The sequence below is a fragment of the Rhinolophus hipposideros genome, assembly GCF_964194185.1.
Source record: "Rhinolophus hipposideros genome assembly, chromosome: 3".
Classification (NCBI taxonomy): Eukaryota; Metazoa; Chordata; class Mammalia; order Chiroptera; family Rhinolophidae; genus Rhinolophus; species Rhinolophus hipposideros.
This window is the reverse complement of record NC_138049.1, coordinates 79145127-79161005: the sequence shown is the minus strand read 5'-3', so window position 1 is coordinate 79161005 and position 15879 is coordinate 79145127.

The window sequence follows — 15879 nt, the reverse complement described above, 5'->3', positions numbered from 1 at the left end:
CCTGGCATAAGGATTGCTTATTTTAGTACCTATTTAGAATATCAGGCATGCAATAAATAATTATGATACTAGGAAATAAGCTAGAATTTGACCCATAAAAAATTGTCATTGATCAATTGACTCAAACTCCGATATGGTCCAGATGTTGGAATTGGTATAATCAGACAAGGACTGTAAAATATATTCTTAAATAATTTTAAAGAATTTAGTTTACAAAGAAAACTATGCATAATTATATGTGAAATTTTAGTATAGAGACGGAGGCTATAAAAATGTTGAATTATAAGAGATTGCAATAGAAATTATTCAAACGCTAACCCCACCCCCCAAAATAAGATACTGATTTAAAAAAAAAGTTTTAAGAACTTTGGATATAACACATGTTTAATTGGAGTCCTAAGTATTGGAGTAAAGAAGTATGTGATATGGAAGAATAAATTTGTGAAGAGATAATGCCAAGAGTTTCATTTATTTTATTTTATTTTTTTTAACTTATTAGTTTCAGGTGTACAAGACAAGGTAATACTTAGACATTCATCATTTATATCCCTCACACTGTGAACCCCCCTCCCACCATCCACTATCCCTCCGACTTCACACTGAGCCATCACATTATACATATATATATATATATATATATATATATATATATATATATATATAAAATTATAGTTGGCATTCATTATTGTTTAGCTTCTGGTGTACAATGCCATGATCAGGCATCCACAGTATCCCTGAGGTGGTCTCCCAAATAGGATGCATGTCCATCGGATACCCAACAAAATCTTTACAACATTATCGAATGTGTTCCCCAAATTAATTTTCAAAAAACCCTGAGGCCATCTTGTGGTTACCAGCTGCTTCCTAATCCCTTCACCTTTCCCCTTATCCCCAACCCCCCCCACACACACACCCATCTAACAACTCTCGGTTTTTTCTTTGTGTCCACAAAACTGTTTCTGATTAGTTCATTCACTTATTCTTTTCTTTAGATTCCGCATATAAGTGAGATCATATGGTACTTATCTTTCTCTGTCTGACTTATTTCACTTAACATAATGTTCTCTAGATCCATCCATGTTGTTGAAAATAATAAAATTTCTTTCTTCTTTATGGCTGCATAATACTCCATTGTATAAATGTACCACAGCTTCTTAATCCAGTCATCTACTGATGGGCATTTTGGTTATTTCCATATCTTGGCTATTGTGTAAAGTGCTGCAATAAACATAGGAGTGCATACTGATTTTTGAATTGGAGTTTTTATTTTTAATTGATGAAAAACAAAACTGTCCAGCTCAAAAAAGCTCAGAGAAACCTAAATTATATAAATAAAAGACAATTAGGCCTAACTAAGCATATCAGAGTAAAACTGCTAAAAACAACAACAGCATAAAAAAAAGGAAACAAAGAGAGAACAATCTTAAAAGCTGTCAGAAAAATACTCATTATATACAGAGAAACAATTAGAAGAAACAATGTCTTTCAAAAGACAGTGAGACACTATCTTTAAAGCACTGAAAGAAAAAACAAAATAACCTATAATTTAATATGGAGTAAAAATTAAGTCCAAAATATATACAAAATAGGTTTTTCCAAACAGACAAATGGTAAGAAAATAATAGTTAAGGATATAGGTGATTTGGACAGTTGTATGAAACAAAACACTGCAACTAACAATGACAGAATACAAGTTATATTCAAGTGCACACAGATATATAAATATAATTCAAAAATTGGACCATAAAACTATCATCAATGCATTTCAAAAAATTAAAATATTCTAGTATGTTTTTTTCTCAGAATAGTTCATTATAGGAATCAATATAATATTTAGAAATTATCAATTACTTATTGCCCTCTGTTAATCATCCTTAGATCCTACAAGGAATTAAAAAATAAATTAGAAATTATTATTTTTTGAATGGAAATAATATCAATACTGATAAAAGATTTTATTTGCATTTTTACTACTGTTTGTGGGATTTTTGTTGTTTCCTTTATTCATTGCTTCAATTAATTAATTAATTTGTCTACACTTTGTTTATTTTGACATTCAATATTATTTTATATTAATTTCAGGTGTATAGCATAGTGGTTAGACATTTATACAATTTAAGAAGTGATTCACCTGACTAGTTTAATACCCACCTAGCATTATGCATACTTATTACCATATTATTGATTATATTACAATGTTTACTTTACATCTCCATGACTATTTTGTAACTACCAATTTATATTTCTTAATCCCTGCATCTTTTTTACCCTGCCCACCAACCCACTCCCATTTATCAACCCGATAAATCTTGTACCCATATGATACCACAGATAGTTATTACAATATTAACAACTATATTCCTTATGTTATACCCTACATCCCTATAACTACTTTGTAATAACCAAGTTTTACTTCTTAATGCCTTCCTGTTTCTTACTCACCTCCCAACCTTCTTCACATCTGGCAACAATCAAATGTTCTCTGTGTCTATGAGTTTGTTTCTGTTTTTTTTTTTAATTTATTTTATTTCATTTTTATTTTGTTCTTTAGATTCCATTTATAAGTGAAATCTGTCTTTCTCTAACATGCTCGACTTTGCACAATACCTTCCAGGTCCATTCGTGCAGCTGCAGATGGCAAGAACCTGTTCCCATCCATAGCCAAGCAATATTCCACTGCATATACGTACTACCTACTCTATGTATTCATCCATTGAGGGACACCCAGACTGCCTCCACATCTTGGCCATTGTAAATAATGCTGCAGTGAATATATGGATCTTCACATTCCCTCCCAGTAGCATTTTGGGTTTCTTCAGATAAACAGCCACAAGTGGAATTACTGGGTCCTTCTTTGTCTTTTGTTATAGCCTTTGTTTTAAAGTCTATTTTGTCCGTTATAGGTTTTGCTACTTCAGTTTTTTGTTTTGTTTTGGTTTTGTTTCCATTTTCATGAACTGTCTCTTTCCCATCCCTTCACTTTCAGTCTGTGTGTGTCTTTTGATATGAAGAGAGTCTCTTGTAGGCAGCATATGTAAGGGTAGAAATAACAACTCATAGGTTTGTGGCTGATTTACACAGGCTAAAAATAAGTATAGCACATAGCATTGCAGCAACCCTGCTCTTTCTGCTTTGTGAAAGATCATTGTACACCATAAAAATGCAGACACTTAGAACACAAATACTGGGGGTGCCAACAAATGTATACAAGTGGACACTTTGGTCAATGTTGCTCAAGCAGTAGTTCACCATAATCAGAAGTGTCTGGATGCTGATGGTAACCACTTTGAGCACCTCTTGTAATTGCAGAAGTCAAACGTGAATTGTATTAATTCATCTTTTGTTATAGGTGTATATTGAGTATTATGTTTTTAACAGCTTTTTTTTCCCTTTCTTAAAATGTGCATTCATTCTTTTGGCTCCCGCTTTATATAAGCAATCATTTTCAGTTTTACTGTAAAGAAATGTTTCTGTGAAATTGGCAATTAAATCATAAATGAGTGACAGTTGTGAATATTCTTTTCCTATCTTTTTCTTTTATTCCCTTTCTCCTTTCCTATGCCAATTTTTTTTCTTATTTTCCATTCTGAACTTTCATTGTCTTTCTCTTTGTTTTTCATGTTTTAAAACTATATCCCTACTTAATTACTTTTTTTTTAAAATCCTTGTATCTATTTTCCATTTTGTTTATTGGTCACTACTTAACATTCTAATCATTTTATTCAGGAGGAACTGGTTTCAGTTATGAACATGCACCATAGAGAACATATTCGAATACAATGCCAAAATCGATGAGGATTAACCACTATTTGACAAAGTTTGAGATTCTGCGTCTCTAAAGACCATACTCCTTAGAGTGAACAAATGCAGAATCAAATATTCATGAATAGAATTTAACTCCAGTTAGGAAAACAATGTAACTAATAATTTTTTGAAGTGGAACTGAGCATGATATTTTTCCAATAAGCATAGTTTTATTATGAATCTTAAGTCTGCTATGTTGTATAAGTTTGACTTCAGAGGATTTTATTTTTCTCTCATAGCTTAAAAAATATTATCTGTGATATTTCCCTATTTACCTCATAAGGTAGTCTGTAAGGATAAAAAGAGATAATGAATAAGAAAGTACTTTATAATCTATAAAGTACTTTACCAATGCACAAAGTAAGGTAAAAAATAACGAAAGTCTAATAAGCTATTTGGTGCTCTACACAAAATTTCCAAGATAATTATGAAGTAATATATTATTCTAACTTTTTGGGTTTACACTTTTTAAAGCTAAGTCAATTCTACCTTAAATAGAGGATAGAGTTTTAAATTAGAGAATAACATTCTACTGGCCTTTTGGTATATTTAACATGAAGTTCTCACTTTCCATAATTGAATTTGTTTTAAATTTGAGAATATATCTTTTTTATAGCAGACACGTTAAAAGTCCAAGTTATGAGTAAACACACAACATACACATAACACATACATACACAATGCGATATCTTCTTAAAACTGAAACTAGTTATATAAATGGTGTATATAACATTCAGATGCACTGGAAGGAATGAAATATTAGTATATAGTTTTATTTTTGTTCTTCAGTAATAGTAATAGATTTAAACAAGCCATTGATTTTGTGTTATCCAATTCTTTACATATTTGCAAGATGGTAAACTAGTCTGTGGATTCAAAGAGATTTTTTTCTTTGTAATGGTATTTGTTTTGTTCATATATTGAAATCATGAATTTGATGCACAAAGTTCCATGTATTAAAGCAAATGAGGTAAAATGATCACTTTGGATATGTCAATTGTCAATCAATAAGGGATATATATATATATATATATATATATATATATATATATATAGCAGTTTTTCAAAATTTTAGCTTTTTCTATATTGAACATATATTTTCTGTGCAAGTGAAGGAGACTGATCACTTGTGTTTTAAAATGATGCACAACTGCAATCTTCATTTGCTCCTTCTCAGTGACTTTTCTCATTATCCTTTACGGTGACTTACTGTTTTCTTAGAACATGCGGTGCAATAAATGGCCTGTTTATTCATAAGATTGCTATGATTCAATGATAGGCAGTCATATCTTGAAGGAAAGCAATTTCACAGATTTTTCTAAAAAATTAGAAATGTGAAAATTGTCAAAACTAACCTTTGTCTCTACTAGCTTTATACTCAAAACATTTCTATGGCTACATTCTGAAAATCTTCAATAGACGCCACAAGAAAGTTTTAACCTCCTTTTTAATACTAACACTAATAATAAGTGACAAGGATAATAATTACACTATTATCAAGATGCTCAGTTCAATACTGCACCAATTGAAGACCAAAGTAACTTTTTTTTTAATAAATCTACTCGTCTATGTGGGTGTGTATAATGGCTTTCTTCCAATGAATACAAAGTCCCACGCTTAACTCCTTTATTTCCAAAATGTGCCTTTAAAAATATGTCATGGTCAGAGGTGAAAACAAAAATAGAAAGTATTTGTATATCTGCTAACTGAGATATATTGTTTCAACGTGCCAGTGCCTGTAACCACTGGTTTGTATTTATGTGGCAAGAATAAGAGAATTGCAGTGTATTTGTCCTCTAGTCAGATCTTTTCATTGCTACACAATTGTATATTTGCATGTTGCATACTAAATGCTGAATAAAGTGCCATTAAATAAAGAATAACACACCACTAGGAATCTCTGAAAAATTAAAAATACAATTTAGATATTTGAACACAGGTAATCAGTTTGGTGACGCCACTGTTAACTTCTGCCAATTTCAAATTATAGTACATACTATATTTCAAATTATAATCCATAGCCCTTGTTACATAAAGCCACTAATATTTCAAAAAAACTGTATGACTTTTAATAATATTTAATTTTTGCAATATACGAGTGGTGAGGTGTCTTTAGAGAGCTGATCAAGAACACAGGTGGTGGCAGTTTTATCTGATATGGAGATTTATTTTTTTTCCTGTGTGCATTCAATAATTGATAGATTAAGCTATTGAAATTTCAGAGGTTTTTATATAGAATTGAAGTAAGCTCCTGACTCCCTCCCAGATTCTTTAGCGGTCAGTAGAATTTCCCTTGCTAATATATCTAGATATTGGTTGATATCTATCAGGAGAGTAGTTAAACTCTTGGAGCAGCTTCTCAGTGGGGCTATGATTTTTAAGTTACTGTGTAATGGAGTGTGTTACCATTTACCATATGATGAGATAGCTTGTCTGTCAGCCAGGGAACTATTTAAAGTTATATATAGGTCAAATGAGCCACAAAGAGCAAAGGAAGATCAAGAATATTGAATATCTCAAAAACAAAATGATCAAAATATTTTCGGTGCCAGGTGATTTCTTCCAATGTGTGTCTTTAATCCATTGATGAAAATTATTGTGAATCAGTTAAGTCATTAATGCATTTCCAGGGTATGAATTTTCCCTCTTGAATCAACCATGTGGTATACAGACCTTATTTCTACAAATGGTTTTATATATTACTATTGCTACTTAACTAATGAAAGGTGTTTTAACATTTCCAGTTTCCACTTCTGGGATCAAATTATGTTTTCATCTCATTAAGAATCACTAAATGCTTTTTTCTGAGTTGTTTTTTGTAGCTGAAACTACCATTTATTTACCATTCACTGTTCAACGATGCTAAATAAATTATATTAAATGACACTAAAACCCACATATTTCATCTGTCTTTCCAAAGGCATCTTTACTATTAGAGACTCTGGTCTAGCTTGCAAAACATGATAATGCGTGATATGTGTTTAAAAAAATTAAAACAAGAAATACATTTTTAAAATTTCTATAGTTAAGTAGTCTGAAAATCAGAATTAGGAAATTACAATTTAAAATTATTTAAATGACTCTAACTCAGGATAAGATAAACATTGGTATTTAAGATATTATAAGTATGTCTCTAATTAGAGATTTTTTATTTACCTTGGTATAATTTACCAAAACAAATATTATTCAATCTCCTTTTCATATTTGGTTATAGAGCTTCTTTTATCATTAATCATTCCATTAAATTATTTATAATGGTGTTTTATAAGACACCAAACAATGACTATTTAAAATGAAAAAAATATATGTGAGAAGAGTCTTCATAAAAAAGGCAAAGAATGCTTAGCAAATGTCCGCCAAGATCTGTTGTTTTAAAGAAAAGACCCTTTTCTAGTAAAGAGTGCCAAATCTGCGTTAGGGGTGTGCCAGTCTTGAATCCAGCATTCTGTAAGCCAATTTTAAAACAGCTTTTTACTCTTTTAGCTTCAATTTTTGCATCTTTATTAACAACTAAAATGCCTTCAAATTATTAATACACAGCTATTAATAATACAACCTGAGAAAATTGTATCACTGCCTCGCACATTCAAGTCCTTACCATACCTACAAAGACGACATTCCTGATGACTCCTAACTTGGTCACATATTCTGTTCAATCGCATCCTTTAGACGCATTACTCACAAGGGAAAAATGGTCCTCATTTCAATTCTTCTCTCTTAGCTTAGTAGAATCTCTCACAATAGAATCAAAAGCTGAAAATATGTAAAAAGTCAGCAGTATTTGGTGGTTTTAATTAATTTATCCATAGCCGAAATGGGGCATCATTCTTCTCATAGCCTTTTTTATACACTGTCTCTGAGAGTGTCAATTAATGCAGCCAAATTTGGAAGACAATTTGGCATGTACCATATGACCAGTTCTTTCATGTTTCTAACACAACACACATAATAGAAAAGCCCAATTATGCATACAATGAAACACATGAAAAAAGCTTATTTGAATATTTATAGTAGCACCAAATTGGAAACAACTTATATATTAATGTACTAATAAAGAATCTAAACTATGATAGCTTTATAATATTGAATACTATGCAGCTTTGAAAAGCATGGTGGTATTGGTAGTTAAGAAGGCTCAAAATTGTAAAGTGATATAATACTGTTAGGCACTAATGAAACAGAATTTTAAAATTGTGTTTAAGAAAACAAGAGGACCAGTCGTTCTGGAATGGACTTAATGCTGTCACTTAATCACTGAAATGGAAGACGTTATTTAATCTCTGTTTTGTAGTATTCTCAAATGAAAATTGGGATTAGTAGTCTTTACCTCATATGTATATTGTCATGATTAGCGTGTCTGTGTAAAAATATATATAATATATAATATATATTTATATATAATATATGTATTATATAATATATAATAAATTATATAATATAATATACAAATTAAAATATATAAATTAAATATATAAATTAAATATATAAATTAAAATATATAATAAATTAATAAATAATATATTTAGTATATTTAATATATAATAAATACTAAATGAATATATTATATTTTATATATTGTGTATATATACAAAATCTTATGTTAATATAGATATAGATAGACATCGAGATACAGATAGACATAGAGATAAATAGATATGTATACCACAACACTATATTATAATATAGTTAATGAACCAAAAAAAATGTGCAGACAGATGTCGAAATAATAGCAATACCTTGTATATTTGCAGAAGGAAATAAGAAAATATTACTCTTTTCTCTCATATTTTGATTCTTAAATATAAATGTTTTTATGTGCTAGACATTGAATATAAAGAAAAATAATTAAATCAAGCAAGTCTAATAGCAATTTTATTTTAACTTCAACTTTTTTTCTGATATGCAACATTTTCTGCTATTTCTTCATTTTTTGAAATGAAACCATTTTAATGTATTTTAGTAATTATAACTAAATAGGAAAACAAACAATATAAATAAAGTAACATGGCACAAAGTCACAGAATCTTCTAAGGGTGACTGAGTTGGAACTTTCACACTAAAATGGATATGTAGATGATATTGGGTGTGGATTTCAGGTAATTAGGACAGATTAAACCAAGCCATGGGGAGAATAAGCAGGGGGAAAATATGCGATTTTTTTTTTTTCTGAATGCTTTACTTGAAATGTTCTGTTGAACAAGTCATTTGACCTCTCTAAACCTCTGTTTTACCATTAAAAAACAAGTCTAAAACTGCTTATCTTGAAAGAATAGTGTAAGATTAGAAGCAGTAGCATACCAGAAAGGGATTTATAAACTATAAGTCCCCAAATGTATGTTAGTTATTACTTTCTTGTTATTAAGAAATATATATACAGACACAGAGAGCTCAACCTCTCTGGAATAAAAGGATTACTTTGACAAGAAATAGAAAATTGTGTTGATATATTGGCTACACCAGATTATGGAGATATTTGGAAAACACATAGAAATTTTGGACTTGAAAGGTTGTTTTAAAAGCTGTGCTTCAAAAAATCATTAAGTTTTACAATAATATTTATAACTGATGTCTCTTTAAATAAGCTAACGTATTGAAGCAAGTGTTATGTCATGACAGGCTCATACGTGCTTTACATGTATTTATCGTTCTTCAATCTGGCAAAAGTATGAAGAAAACATTATTATTACCTTAGAGTTATAAATTAAAAACAAAACAAACAAAAAAGTAAAACACAATGTGTCTCTAAGTCACAAAGAAGTTAAACAACTTGACCAAGGGAACATCTAGTGAGTATTAGATCTAGGATATGAGTACAGGCAGCCATGCTTTTAATCACAATGCCATGCTTACTCCTTTCCATGTAGTCCCTCCCCTTATGCAAGGAGTACAAACAAGGCAAACTGGGACTACCAAATGTGTTTCTGAATGAAATACAAGAAAAAAATGACTTAAATTAAGGAAAAACAGATCAGCAAGAATGATTTAGGAATTAAGAAAACTATAGTCCAGAACAGGTACATGATGTTTATTAACCTCCTCCTTCTTCACTCACACCCTTTCTTTATGAGGAAACATGTTAGATATCAACAAGAATTGTGTGCATAGTGGAGAGTTTTGGGGGTAAAAGGGAGTTTTGCTAGATAGAAGTTCTTTTTTTTTTTAAATTTATTAGTTTCAGATAGAAGTACTTTATCTTCAGTGCATCATCTTTCTTTTTTCTCCTTCAGGAGTAGCTGTTTGGATCTCAAGATTTGGAAACAGAACATATTTCTATTATGTAGTTTCTGATGTAGTTTCTCATTGGGAAATAGGTTTCCTTAGTTCTTAATAACAAAGGTAAACTAAACAAAGAACATGTATGCTTAAATATTTGTAGTAGGCTCCAGTTTCTTAATGTAGTAGGGCAAATGTGACACCAGCTTCTTCATATATGTAACCTACCCATGGATTTGGATGTTTAATACTTTCTGGGAATGAGAAGCAAATATATATATATATATATATATATATATATATATATATATATATATATGCAGAAGATTATATCTATATCTATGTCTATCTATCTATATCTATATCTATATCTATCTATCTATAGTCTTCTGCTCTTAAAATTTTATACACAGCAATAGGCAACTAAACACACAGATATAATGGAGGAAAGTGAACCCTGAAAAAAACAAAAAACAGAAACACAAAGGTAAAATGTAAATGAATAAAGGGCAATAGGGATTAAAATATCTGAGCCACATAAGATGAAATACTGAAATGAAAAAAGTAAAAATCAGATGGAAAAGTACTGAATAGTAGAAAGACTTCATTTCATTTGGGAAATGTTTCTATGTTTTTAGTAATACTGGAACCAATCCTTAATTATATTATCCTAGGACATGATCAGCAGGAGAATCTATTTGAAATAGGGGGAAAATATTTTCTGATAGAAAGTCATTTACGTTTGATAGAAACTGGGTTTGATAATATAGGAATCACATGAATAATTCCATTATTATGGAAAAACAGAAAAAGACAGAAAATACTAGATATTCGGAGCAGAAAAGGATTCAGTAGAGAGAATTAGAAATTTACACGACTTTGAAAGGGCTGAAAGACCAAAGGTTAGGAAAATCATTTCTAACTCTAAGGGAATCCAGAAGAGAAGAAGTGAGAAAGAAACCATCGATGATGACATCAGTTGCCAAAAGCACTTAAGTATGTTTTTCTCACAGTAGAAGATCTGTCAGCAATACCCCATGTCAGCTGCGGTTGCCCACACAATCATTGACACTTCCCTGAGTACTTTTCATTAGCTGAATTCCATCAGGAGAAGATTATGGGGAATGTAGCTTGAGAACTGCAAGAATAAATAAAGAAGGGAGCACATTTGATGTTAAACTAATCATAGACAATCCATTGTAGGTAGCGTTAAGGGTGGAAAGGTTAGAGGCAAATATCCGTGTTGGTTATAATTCAAAGAAAGCTATTGTAAACATGGGTCAGAATAGAGACATTGGAAGCTCAGATGATTAATAAATCATAATACATATTGTTAACATTTGACATATAGCTAGCTTTGTTGAGTGCTCACAATGTACTAAGAACTATACTGTGTATATACACGTAGATATGGCCTCTACTTAACAAGTAATTTTCTAACACTTCCTGTGTGTCAGGCACCATCCTAAAAGCTTTAGAAATATTAGGTTGGTGAAAAGCTAATTGTGTTAAAAAGTTAAAAAATAATTGCAAAAGCTTAAATTACATTTGCACTAACCTAATATTTGCTTATTTAATCCTTGTATCAACTCTATGAGATAAATAATATTACTATCTGCCTTTTATAACATTGAATCACGGATATCACACAGCTCATTACTTGCTAGAGTTCTCATAGCTGGGACAGGGAAGAGCTAGGATTTAAATCCAGGCCGTTTGGCCCCAAAATCCATGCTCTGAAACATTACAGTACAGTGCCTTCTTCTAGCTTCAATAGATTATCCTCTCCATGAGAAAACTACTCATTTTGATTTCTTAAATGAGAAGATGAAGGCCCAGAATATTAAATAACTTACCCAATATGCCACAAATAGTAAAATAAGTATTTTGACTTAATTTTGCAATTACAGAATTTGGTGTCCAATTATCCTTAGCAAACAATGTAAAGAGGTAATTTGAAGACAATTTTTAAATTACCTAGCCTGGGAGATCTAAAGAACAGTGGTGCCACCAAAGGAAATAATGTAGTAATGCAGAACATCATTTTGAAAAATGATATTTAGATTTGAATGGATTGAATCTGAACAGTAACATAACTTTTAAATAGAAATGTTTCCTGTACCGTTATATATCAGTTATGTATCAAAGAAGAGAAGTACTGATGAAATGTCCAGTCTCACACTGAATAACAATGCTTGGGTCAATGACAGACCACACATATGTGTTCCTATAAGATTATAATGTAGCTGAAAAATTTCTATTGCCTAGTGATATCATCCCTATTCTACTGTGCTAGCCCAATACATTATACAAACACTTACCATTGTCTTACAGTTGTTTACACTATAGCAACATGCCATGAGGTCTGACAATTCAGTTCCTGAACTTGTTGCAACAATGTTGCCAACATTTTTTGATATCAGAGGGATTATTTATTATGAATTTGCAACAACTGGACAGTTAGCCCAGTTTACTATTTGGAAGTGCTGAAAAGGCAGGGATAAAAAGTTAGATGACCTGACATTTTCTCCAACAATTCATGGCTCTTGCATCATGACAATGAACCAGCTCACACAGCACTGTCTGTGAGGGAGTTTTCAGCCAGTAAACAAATAACTGTTTTGGAACACCCTCTCTACTCACCTGATCTGGCCCCCAGTGACTTCTTTCTATACCTGAAGATAGACATTCTGATGACGTTCAGTACATAAAGTGTAACATGATGACAGCTCTGATGGCCATTTATGAGAGTTCCAAAATTGCTTTGAAGGGAGGACGAGGCACTGGTGTCCACACATAGCTTCCCAAGGGGAGGACTTCGAAGGTGACCATAGTGATATTCAGTAATGAGGTATGTAGCACTTTTACTAGGATGAGTGTGAGAGCTTAGTTGTCTGAACTCACATACGGTTTTGTAGTATAGGAGCTGTAGGGGAACAGAATGTGTCACCTCATATTATGTCTATTTGGCACAAGATTTGTTTTAGACTGATGCAGCAGATATAGAAGAGGCTCTTTTACCTTTTGTAAAAGACGTTGACATTTGTGAGGGTGTCTCCCTTGCTGTACCAGGAAAAGGAGGTATGGCTTTATCTCTAGAAACTCTTATTAATGCAGAAGTTAACTTAAATCTACATAAAAACCTAGTACCCTTATTTAGAGTGTTTTTCCTGATTGCCTCCCATAATTGACTTTCACCATCCCCAATATCTTTTTCTGCAGTTGAGGATGTTATTTAAGGTGGTGGCTTCAGGCATTTTGGTGAGTTACTTAGTTTTCCTGGGACTCTTCCATGTATACAACAGGTATACATGTTATTAAACCTTTGTTTTTCTCCTTGTTAATCTCTCGTTTGTAATGTGGATGTCTCAGCCAAGTACCCAGAAGGATAGAAGGAAATTATTTTTCCTCCACTACAGATCAAGAGGCTAGGTGGGTAGTTGGCTATACCACCTAGGTTTCCATAAGCACACTATATGATTTTTGCACAACAACAAAATGACCTAACAGTGTTATTTCTCAGAACATAGCTGAGTGGTGCTTGATTGTATCTGGAGACTGACTCAAGAACTATATATTGGGCCAAGATTAGTAGGTTTAGCACTGCTCTTGTGTTGATACTAGACTTTTTGAACTAGGCGTAAAGTACAAGGGGTAAGACATTCTTAGTAAGAATTCTGGAAATACTGGGTACTGGGGTGTATAAAAGACAGGAGTGATTGCTTAGAAAGAAATAGAAGTGGTGCAGCTCACCATCCCACGGAGGGAATTGAACCGGCAACCTTGTTGTTGAGAGCTCCTGTTCTAACCAACTGATCCATCTGACTGCCCATCTGGAAGCTCAGTGGCAGCTCATTGTCTTCAATCTAGTTGTGGAGGGCACAGCTCACTGGCCCATGTGACAATCGAACTGACAACCCTGTTGTTCAGAGCTCATGGTCTAACCAACTGAGACACCTGGCCATCCTGTCTTGGTTACAGTTTTTATGTTTGTTTTTCCAGTCACTGTTTCATATTTTATTCCCTCAATATGGAGCGTGATTCCTGCAACTTAAATGAGAATTCCTGAGCGAAGGCTGTCCTGACCCCTGATTAGATAACGTGTGTCCATGGAATTCTGTTTTTCTTCTTCCCTTCACATTTATACATATTTCAAAAATAACAGTGTAGTGGTTCAGTGAATGGAGACATACTTCTTGGTTCAGATTCTGGCTCCATCACATTCTAGATGTGTGATTTCAATCACATTACTTAACTTCTTTTTGTTCTGCTCATTTATAAAATAGGATGGATAACAGTACCTTAAAAGATGTTATAAGTATTAAAAGAGTTAGTATTTGTATTTAGAACAGTGACTGGCACATAGTAAATGTAAACAACAATTTGTTTTCATTAGTTTTCCCATTTGTACTAAACCATAAACACTGTCAGTGAAAAGTATATGTTTCTTGTTTATTATTCTATCTCTAGGATATGTTCCACAGAATAAATATTATAAACAGTGAATTCACAAATGGATTATATCAATTATTACCCCATTATCAAATATACTTAATATGTTTATTTTCTCACTGTCAAATTATTTTCTGATTTTGTCTGTTATATACTCTAGAGTCTAGAATATAAACACTCTGAGAGAAAAGACTATTACATCCAGAACTGTATAACCAAATATTAGTCATTTAATACATATTTATGGATGAGTGTATACCTATCCATAATCCTCGAAATAAAGTACATGGCTCCAACGCCCTTTGTGAAGTAGCCATTGGATTTCACTGGCACCTAATCTCTCAATATTTGTTTTTGCATGTTCCAACCATAATGAAATGCTTGCAGTTCACATCAGTTCTCTTTGTCTCTATACCATGTATGTGCTCTTTGCCAATCTTGGAACACTCCTCACCCCTCATACATATACACACAATCAAGAACATCCTTTCTATAATTGTATGATTACATGCTTATTCATCTTCCTGGTGTAAACATTTTGTAAATATTATTTTTTTCACGATCATGATTTCCTGACTTTCCAAATCTGAGTTAGATACCCCTCATTTGTGTTTCTGTAACAAGCACCCCGTGCTTATTGCAACTGATTATCTTCCCTGATCTTGTCTATGCAAGGGACCATATTTTGTTCACTGTTATAGTCCAATTACCTAGCATAGTGACTTGACAATACTAAATATTTAACACCTATTTGATTAATAAATTAAAATAAATGTTTATCCAGTACCAGTAGATATGGTGAGAAAAAAATGACAATTCAATCTTCCAGCACTTAAGAAATTCACAATTTGACCTACACTTTGAGACATACAGTACATTGTACCAGTACTAAATTTTATTATGAAAATGTTGCAAATGTCATTCCAAGCAGTTAGAAATTAATTATTTATTTATTTATTTATTTATTTATTTATTTATTTTTGTTTTTTTTAGAATGTAGAAATAAGGTACTCAGTCACTTAGCTGGTGATTAGGTCATCTAAATGTATAAAATGCACAAATTAAAGAATCAGTTTTTATGAGGAATTATATGTTGATTTGTCTACTTTAAGCAGTTTGTAGATATTATTTTACATCTGAGATATACTCTTCCTATTTAATATTTTATTACTCATCTTCATTACCCTCTCACATAATAGTATAGACAATTTTCATTTGTTAATATGATTTTTATATGACATTCTGGTTTCTTACTCTTCAGAGATATGGAAGTAAAGCAACCTGCTAAGAGACAAAATAAATTCTATTGATACTTCTCTTTGTTATAATTGCTTAGAGATCAGTGTGCTTAACTAAGAGCAGTCTGCTTAGGCAAGGAATTTACTAGAATTCAATACAGATGAAAATTTC